Source organism: Jaculus jaculus, chromosome X (genome assembly GCF_020740685.1).
Source record: "Jaculus jaculus isolate mJacJac1 chromosome X, mJacJac1.mat.Y.cur, whole genome shotgun sequence".
Lineage (NCBI taxonomy): Eukaryota > Metazoa > Chordata > Mammalia > Rodentia > Dipodidae > Jaculus > Jaculus jaculus.
This window is the reverse complement of record NC_059125.1, coordinates 127,821,445-127,829,816: the sequence shown is the minus strand read 5'-3', so window position 1 is coordinate 127,829,816 and position 8,372 is coordinate 127,821,445. Positions and strand designations below refer to the sequence as shown.

The window sequence follows — 8,372 nt, the reverse complement described above, 5'->3', positions numbered from 1 at the left end:
TATCATAAGCCCTCACTAATACCATTGTAATAGTATTTTAATTGATTTACTAACACCTATTATTTCTTTGCTACAATAAAAATTACTCTCCACATAGCAGCCAGCGACATCTAAAAGGTAACGTGGGTCATGTTACTCTTCAAGAAATGTTGACGAATTCTAATCACAGTGAAACCTACTGAAGCTTTGTATTATCTGGTAACTGCCAACTTTAAATTCCCTTCTGTTATGCTTTCTGTCTTAATCACTACATTCTAACTCCATTTGTCTGTTTTCTATTTCCAAAGTACTTTAAGATCTTTACCAGTAGTTGTTGTGCTCTGTCAAAACCTTCCCCATCTCACCCCATTTTATATTTAATCTTTCCCTGAATTATTCCTATGTGTTCTTCAGATCTTTTAGCAAATACCAAGTCTTAGGAGAAACCTTCTCTAATAGTCTCAGTGCATTCCAAATAATTATCTTTTCTCTATGCATTGATAGAAGCCTACACTCTTCCTTCGTAGTTCCTATCACAATATTAAGCTACTGGGGGATTATCAGGACACAGCTGGTACTTGAAACCAAGTAAATAATGAGTTTAGTAAGGATAGAGGGTATATTACTACTCATTCACTTTCTCATGTTATTCATGGTCTCCATATTCTAAGCATTTCTCTGGGCACAGAAAACATAGTGGTAAACTTCTATATAATATAATAATTCTTGAAACTCAGTACATTGTGAGTCCAATAGAAATGGAAGAAGGTTATTTGGTTCAATGTAATAAATGGAAGGAGGCAATAATCAAAGAACTGAGAAGATGAAGGAGCATTAGCTCCCATTATATGAACATGATTTCCAAGGCAAAGAAAACAAGTATGAACAGCTGTGATGTGGTAAATTGTGAGATGCAGCCTGCTAGGAGATGAGACTGGAAAAGGAGGCAGGAGTATGGATAGCCATGAATTCCATAGAAAAGCTTAGTATTCATCTTAGTATCTTCGTTGTACTAATTGTGGTTCTCTAGAGAAACAGAATCAACAGAATGAATAAATATTACAAAGGGGATGTGTGTATATATATATATATATATATATATATATAGAGAGAGAGAGAGAGAGAGAGAGAGAGAGGGAGAGAGAGAGAGGATGACTGCAGGGTTAGAAAATGAGAACCCACTAACTTCCCATTCCACAAGGTTGGATACCTCAGCAGCCTAGTGCTGAAGGCTTGGACAATCCCTAGAGATCCACTGATCTTCAGTTTACATTGGAAGGCTGAGGAAACTAGGTTAAAAAGTCCAAGAAGGCTAGGAGCAATCAGGTAGCTACCTATCTACAAGGTAGGTAGTTGCATACACTAGCAAGCAACATGGGCAGCCAGTCAAAAGGTTCTGTGTTCTCTTAGATCTTCTTTATATACTCTCCAATACTGGAAGGGCCACCCACTCTGGGAGAAAGTCTTCCTCCCTACACTAGTCCTTCCTACAAAAGTCCTTACAGACTCATGCAACAGGCCTGTCTCTAGCTTGATTCATGATCTGATCAAGTTGCCAATAGAATCTAACCATCACACTAGTATATATAATATCAAGTGTCTAGTGTGTGCAGGAGACTATAAAGGATACTCGAGGGACAATCTGAAATGATTTTCTAACTCTACCCTCAAAGGGTTTGCAATAACATGGGAAGATAGAACCTATGTACCAAAAAAATACAGTGCAGTAAATGCTACATGTCAAATGAATATTGAAGTCCTTCTAAAGGGGAAGACAAAACATGAGCAGGATAGTTGTTGCAGCTGCTTCTCATTGTTGGAAGAAAACACCTGACCAAGAACACCCTGTGGAGGAAAGGGTTTATTTTGGATTACAGACTTCAGGGGAATCTCCATAATGGCAGGGAAAAACAATGGCATGAGCAGATGGTAGACCTCACCTCCTGGCTAACATCAGGTGGACAATAGCAACAGAAGAGTGTGCCAAATATTGGCAAGCGGAAGCTGGCCATAACATCCATAAGCCCAACTCCAACAATACACTGCCTCCAGGAGACTCCAATTCCTAAAGTGCCACCATCTGGGGACATGGAATTCAGAACACATAAGTTTATAGGGGACACCTGAATCAAATGACCACAATAGTCATAGAGGGTTCCAAGAGAAAATGCAACTTGGGCTGCATCTTGAAGGACAAAATAAGATGAACTGAGTTGAACAAGGGACATTGCAAGAATTTTTGTGTGCTTATATGTCCCACTAAACATTGTTAGTTCTTTTATATTAACTGTTTCACATTAATTAACATTTTATCTACATACTCTACAATGTCTATCAACATTAATTCTGATCAATTAGGACACCAAGGCCACCAAAATATAATATTTGAAGTTGGAATCTGACCACATTGCTCACTATTCTCTTTTTAGTATCTCACACAATGTATGGGATATGCATGGATTAGGCTTTTGACATTTTTTGCATGTATGTGTATGTGGTATATGCATGCATGTGCGCATGTATGTTCACACGTCTATGTATACGTGTGTGTGCATGGAGGCCAGAGATTGAAATCAGTAATCTTCCTCTGTCACTCGGCCCTTTATTTTCTGAGAAAGAATATCTCACAAACTCAGCTAGACTAGCTTGTCAGAGAATGTCAGGGATACTCCTGCCTCTGCTCCACTAGATCTGGGATTGCAGGCAGGTACCACCATGCTTGGCATTTTATGTGGTTTCTGTGGATCTGAACTCAGATTCTTGTGCTTAAACAGTAAGTACTTTACCTGCTGAGGTCTCTTCCAAGTTAAAAATAAATATCTGTGATTGGATAAATAAACATGCATTCTCTCCCTTTTCAGAGCAGAATCTTGTTTTGCTTTTCCCTCTGTCTTAGAGTATAGATTTATATTCCAATTGACAATGTTAGTTAACTGGTAACAGATATGATCATAAGAAACTGAAGCCCAAATGTGATCAGCAAGACAAACTCAGGTACAATGCTGAAAAAGAATCTAGGAGAGGAACAGACAGAGAGAAATGAAAATGCAGTAGGTAGCAATAAACACTAGAGAAAACTCAATTTAGAAAAATATGCTTAAGGCAACTCCCATGTCTAATAAATTGCTGTATGTGCTTAATGTGCATTTCCTCAAAAGAAGTCTACTATAGATTTTATTATATTCTGCTAGACTTCATCTTGATCTAAGTAATTCTAGGCCAAGCAAAGGTTCAGTATTATTCCAAACATTTAACACCGTCAGCCTTCCAACCGGAACTCAAACCTACGTTTTGAATCAAACATGACTTCATTTAAGGATTTCCCCCATCTCATGGGGGTTATATAGCTATAGTTCCTCCTCCATCCCATGACTTCTCCTGTCTTACTTATTTATTCTACCACATCCTTTACAAAGTGTTTATTTTTAATTTTTCTCTTTAGATGTATGTGCTTGTAATCATATTTTCCCTAACTAGATGAAAGCAAAGACTACCTGTTTTTTTAATTAATTAGTTTTGTATTCAGTGAATACAGTCAAGTTGGTACCATTGTTAGCCTCCTCCCTGCCCTCCCTCCTCCCCCGGCCCCTTCTTGTTGAGGTACATGGGTCATGCACTGTGGAGTTAGCCCTCAGTTATGGGTACAAGGAAATGTCTCTGTGCATCATGACCCAATGTGTGGCTCTTACATTCTTTCCAACCCCTCTTCCACAAATTTCCCTGGGCCATGTTGGATTCATTTCAGGCCTGCTTCAATGATGAGGTCTTGGGAACCTCTGTGTCTCTGGATATCTGATTTGGTAGGAGTTGATTGTTCTCTGTGTGGATCTCCTTCACCCTTGTGCTGGTACCAGGTTCAACAAGAAAACATCACCCTTGCTTGTTTTGCCAATTATTCTTAGTTTCATCTGGGGCCCTTTTGAGGTATGATGGGGTGGTTCTCTCCTTAGGATCTGCATCTATCTGAAAAAGAGAAGCAGATTCTCCAGCGAAGAGTAGGTTAGCACCAGATAAATAGGAAAACCCTTAAATTTTTTAGAGAGAATTTAATAGGTGTAGGCCCTCTTGTAGCCCACAATTGGTTGTAGCTTGATAATAGAGAGTGGGCTCATTTTTGGATATGGTTCTGACTTGTTTCCCAGCTCCACCTATGGGTTCTGTTCCACTGAATGGACCAGTTAGCCAAATCAAGAGCAGTTGGTTCTCCACTATGACTGTGTGCCACAATTGCACTTGTGTGAGCATCATAACAGGTTATTTGCTGCTAAATAGGTTAAACCACGAGTTACTCAGACAGATATTGGTCATTTTCCCCAGTTGGCCATGTAGCACCTTGAGGCACTAGACACACTGACTGTCTGGGGACTGACTCTCTTCCAGCTTCCATCCATGTCACTCCATGTTATGTGTCAACTGCATATGGTGTCTTCAGCAGTAGGATCTTACCACTAACCTTTGGTGGGTCATCAAGTATTCTGTCATGCTTTTTGGAAACCTTGTAGGTCACTCTTATCAAAAGCTCATTGTGGATGACAGCCACATGCTGGCACTTGGAGTTACAGGTCAGTGCCCAGGAAGAGAAGGAAGAAAAAGATAAGTAATATAAAATAGTTAGAGAGAAGAGGGAGAGAGAAGGAGAAGCTGTAGAAGATTAATGTCAGTCTTTATAGTACCTTCTCCAGGGCTTTGTGACTCAGGTGTTCCCTTTAAGGGCCTGGTGAAGGTTCAACCACTTGCTCTGCCTTTTAGGATGTACAGTTTTATGGTACCATTGCCATTTGGGTCCAGATTTGTGTACCCCCACTCCCTCCCTCCCCACCAACCCTATTGTCCAGTCCTCAAGATGCTTGCTGGGTATGTCGGCATCTTGGGTAGATTCAGGTTAGGTGCTGTAGATGAGTAAGACTATGCGGCGATTATCTTCAATTGTACATATGAATAAGGTTCAGAGTTATAGTTCAATATGGCAATAGAATACAGCTAAAGCAGACTCACCAATTCTTACCTCCACATATGAGATTTGGGAGGTATTGTGTTCAACAATCATATGCTATATATTGCAGAATGGTTTCCTATTCATCAACTAGCAAACATTTCTCACCTCTTACATAATAGATATAGTGAAAATATAGTAAAAGAAAACTAAAGTGTTGGAGAGATAGTTCAGTAGTTGGTGCTTTCCTACAAAGCCTGACAATCTGGGTTCCATTCCCCAATACCCAATTAAAGCCAGATGCACAAAGGGGTGAATGTTTCAGAAGTTTGCAGCACCTGTCGGCCCTGGCATGCCTATTCTCACTATTTCTTTTCTCTCTATCTCTCCCTGATTATAAATAAATAAATAAAAATGTTTATTTTTTAAAAAGTATATCATTTGAAGACTAGGATGAGTACTTGGCTAAAAGCATGAAATTTGGAGATTAGCTAATATTTGGGGTCACAAAAATGATAAGCTACACTGTTGCTGTTCAAATCCAAATGACTCTTTTTTATAATAAGGGGAATGTTTGACTTTATACTCTCTTCATTTTTGTTGGTTGAATGGAACACATGATTGCAGAATCAAAGCCTCAATGTCCTCAGAGCTCTCTGGACATCTTTATTTTTGAGGCTATAGATAAGAGGATTACACATGGGAGAGACAACCATATAGAACAAGGAAAAGGTCTTATTGAGAGCTGGCATCTCGCCAGCCAATGGTATAGCACAGACAAGGATTAATGTCCCATAAAAGAAGGTTACAACCACTAGATGAGAAGAACAAGTGGAGAATGCTGTTTGCCTGCCAGTCATGGAAGGTATATACAACACCACAGAAAGAATCTTCCAGTAAGAGGCTAAAGTGATTCCAAAGGGGACAGGGTGACTAAGAATGCTAGACTCATGCAGACCAGGTTGACCAGATGCGGATCAAAGCAGGAGAGTTTCTGCAGAGGTTTCAAGTCACATAAAAAATGGTCAATCTCATTACCACTACAAAAGGTCAAGCTTGATACCATAGTAGCCTGAAATACAGCTGCCAAAGTGAAGCCACTAAACCATGAACCAATTACTAGCCCCAAACAGAGGGTCCCATGCAGTAGTGTTGGATAATGCAAGGGCCAGCAAAAAAGCCAAATATCGGTCAAAAGACTTCACTGGCAATAAATAACATTCAGTGCTACGTAGAGCCCCCCAAAAGTAGAGCTGAGTAATACAACCTACCATGGAGATCACTCTGTATTTCCTCAACAAGCCCACTAGCATCCTAGGCACAATGTTAGAGGTATAAAAGACCTCTAGGAATGAGAGGTTTGCCAAAAAGAAGTACATTGGAGTCTGGAGTCCTCGTTGAGTGCACACCAGCACCAATAGGAGAATATTTCCAGACACTGTGGCTAAATAGACAAGGCCAAGCATGAGGAAGAGCAAGGCACCCAGTTCCTTGAGGTCTCCAAACCCCAGCATAATAAACTCAGTTATAATGATAGTAGTGTTTCCTGGCTTGACAGCATACAAAAATTCCTGAGTTTGTCGTAGTTTCTCCATACTGATGTCAGATCACTTTACAGCTTATATTACCCATGGAATCTGGTTCTATCAGTGATTATACCTCGGTCCTGGTGAGATTCTTTTTTGGATATTAGACCTTGTCACACCCAGTTGAATTTGCCCTCAGAAAACTTTCTAGAAATCAACTGATCAGGCTATGAATCAGGAATGAGAAGACTAAGTAGGAGAATGAATGACTTAGTGAACTGTTCCTGTCCCAGAGGGAACAATCATACTGGCAGCAAGAAGACAATCCCACATTCACATTCGAAGGAGAAGTGTAGAGTCCATGTTTAGAATCTGTCACTTTGAAATAAAGAAACCCTTAAGAAAAATTCTTACTCGGTATCTACTGATGAAAGAAATGGTGAACCTGGCAGCAATTCATAACTGTGGTCTTCTTGAGCAAAGCAAGAAATGAGGGTTGAAATAGTAGGACTGAATGGGAGACCCATGCCATGATTTCATAGGATCATCCATGCTTATTTGGTAACTCCATTCCTAATGTAGCAGGGTAGAAGTTTCTGGAGAGGGTAAGCTGTCAAAAACCAGGTCTGTGCCCTAAAAGAGAATAAGGATTTTTCATTTTTAAATATTGTTCTGGAAAATACTGGAATTTGTGCTTAGGAAGAAGTTTAGCAGCTGACATTTGAAACTACCAGTTAGATTTATATTACACACTTCTAAGTAAACACACACACACATTTCCAGGAAGTGACACTTACAAAAAGACAACAAATAATCTGTTCTTGCATAAAGTTCAGCGTCCACCAAATCAGTCTTCTAGAAGAGGAATGGTTTCTCCATCAGACTTTGCCTATACTTCAGATTTTAATACTGGTATTAAAGAGATGGTGACTATGGGATAGGTCACAAGATTCAAATAAACAGACCTTCCATATATATCAAGTGCAGTAGGAGAGGGAGTAGCATGTTTAATTCAATTTTGTTATTGGATTATTTTGCAAGGCAGTGTTAGTACAATGTTTAAACACATGAATTTCAGAGCCCGGCTGCCTAGATCAAATTTTAACCTATTAATTTACTGGCTGTATAACCTTAGTCAGGTTACTTTGCCTATCTCAAGTCTCATTTGTCTCCTTTGAATAAAAATGTGATAGTATGATCATTTCCACAGAGTGCTGTTTTGAAGAACACAGGTGAGTAATCAGAGCAGTACATGACACACAGTAAGCACTAAATAAGCACAAAGATGTTTTGTTTACAAAGTAAAATTATTGATAAAACTTCTCCGTAGAAAGTTTAACCAACATTGCTGATTGCTATGCCGAAATAAGAGAAATCAATATAAATATACAGGAGGAAAATTGCTTATTTCTTACATTGTCTTCTTTACCTACAACTTCTTAATTTAACTCTATCATCATCTCTATTGTGAGTATACATGTTTGAAACTATGTCGTGTTTAAATTAGATCATGTATATGAAGTGTCTGCCACATAGAAAATGTTTGATAAATCATGCCTAATAACAGTACTAACAACAATTACCTTGAAGTCATCATATGAGAATGTGGCAAAATGAAGATTCACAGTTCTGTGTGACTTCAACAGGCATGAATTTTTTTCAACCACACAAACTGGACACAATGCCTGATATTATTTATATGTGTGTGCATGTGTATTTAAGTTCTGTATCTATGTGCAAAAGGCTTTTAGAATTCTCTCTACAAGGGCTGAAAGCAAACTCTCCACCATATATCTTACATTTTTGTTAGCTAGCCTTCCTGAGCATCCACTTGGTACCACTTCCCCATCATGCACAATCCATTGATACTCACAGTGCACTCTGTTCTTTTCATTCTCATTCTTGTCCGGCTTCCAACCCTTCTTTCAATGTCT

General features: G+C 39.1%; 1 pseudogene; it reads right to left on the bottom strand.

The window, feature by feature from the left end:
* Positions 1 to 5,541: 5,541 nt before the first annotated feature.
* On the bottom strand, positions 5,542 to 6,507 carry LOC101602089 (annotated as a pseudogene).
* Positions 6,508 to 8,372: the final 1,865 nt, after the last annotated feature.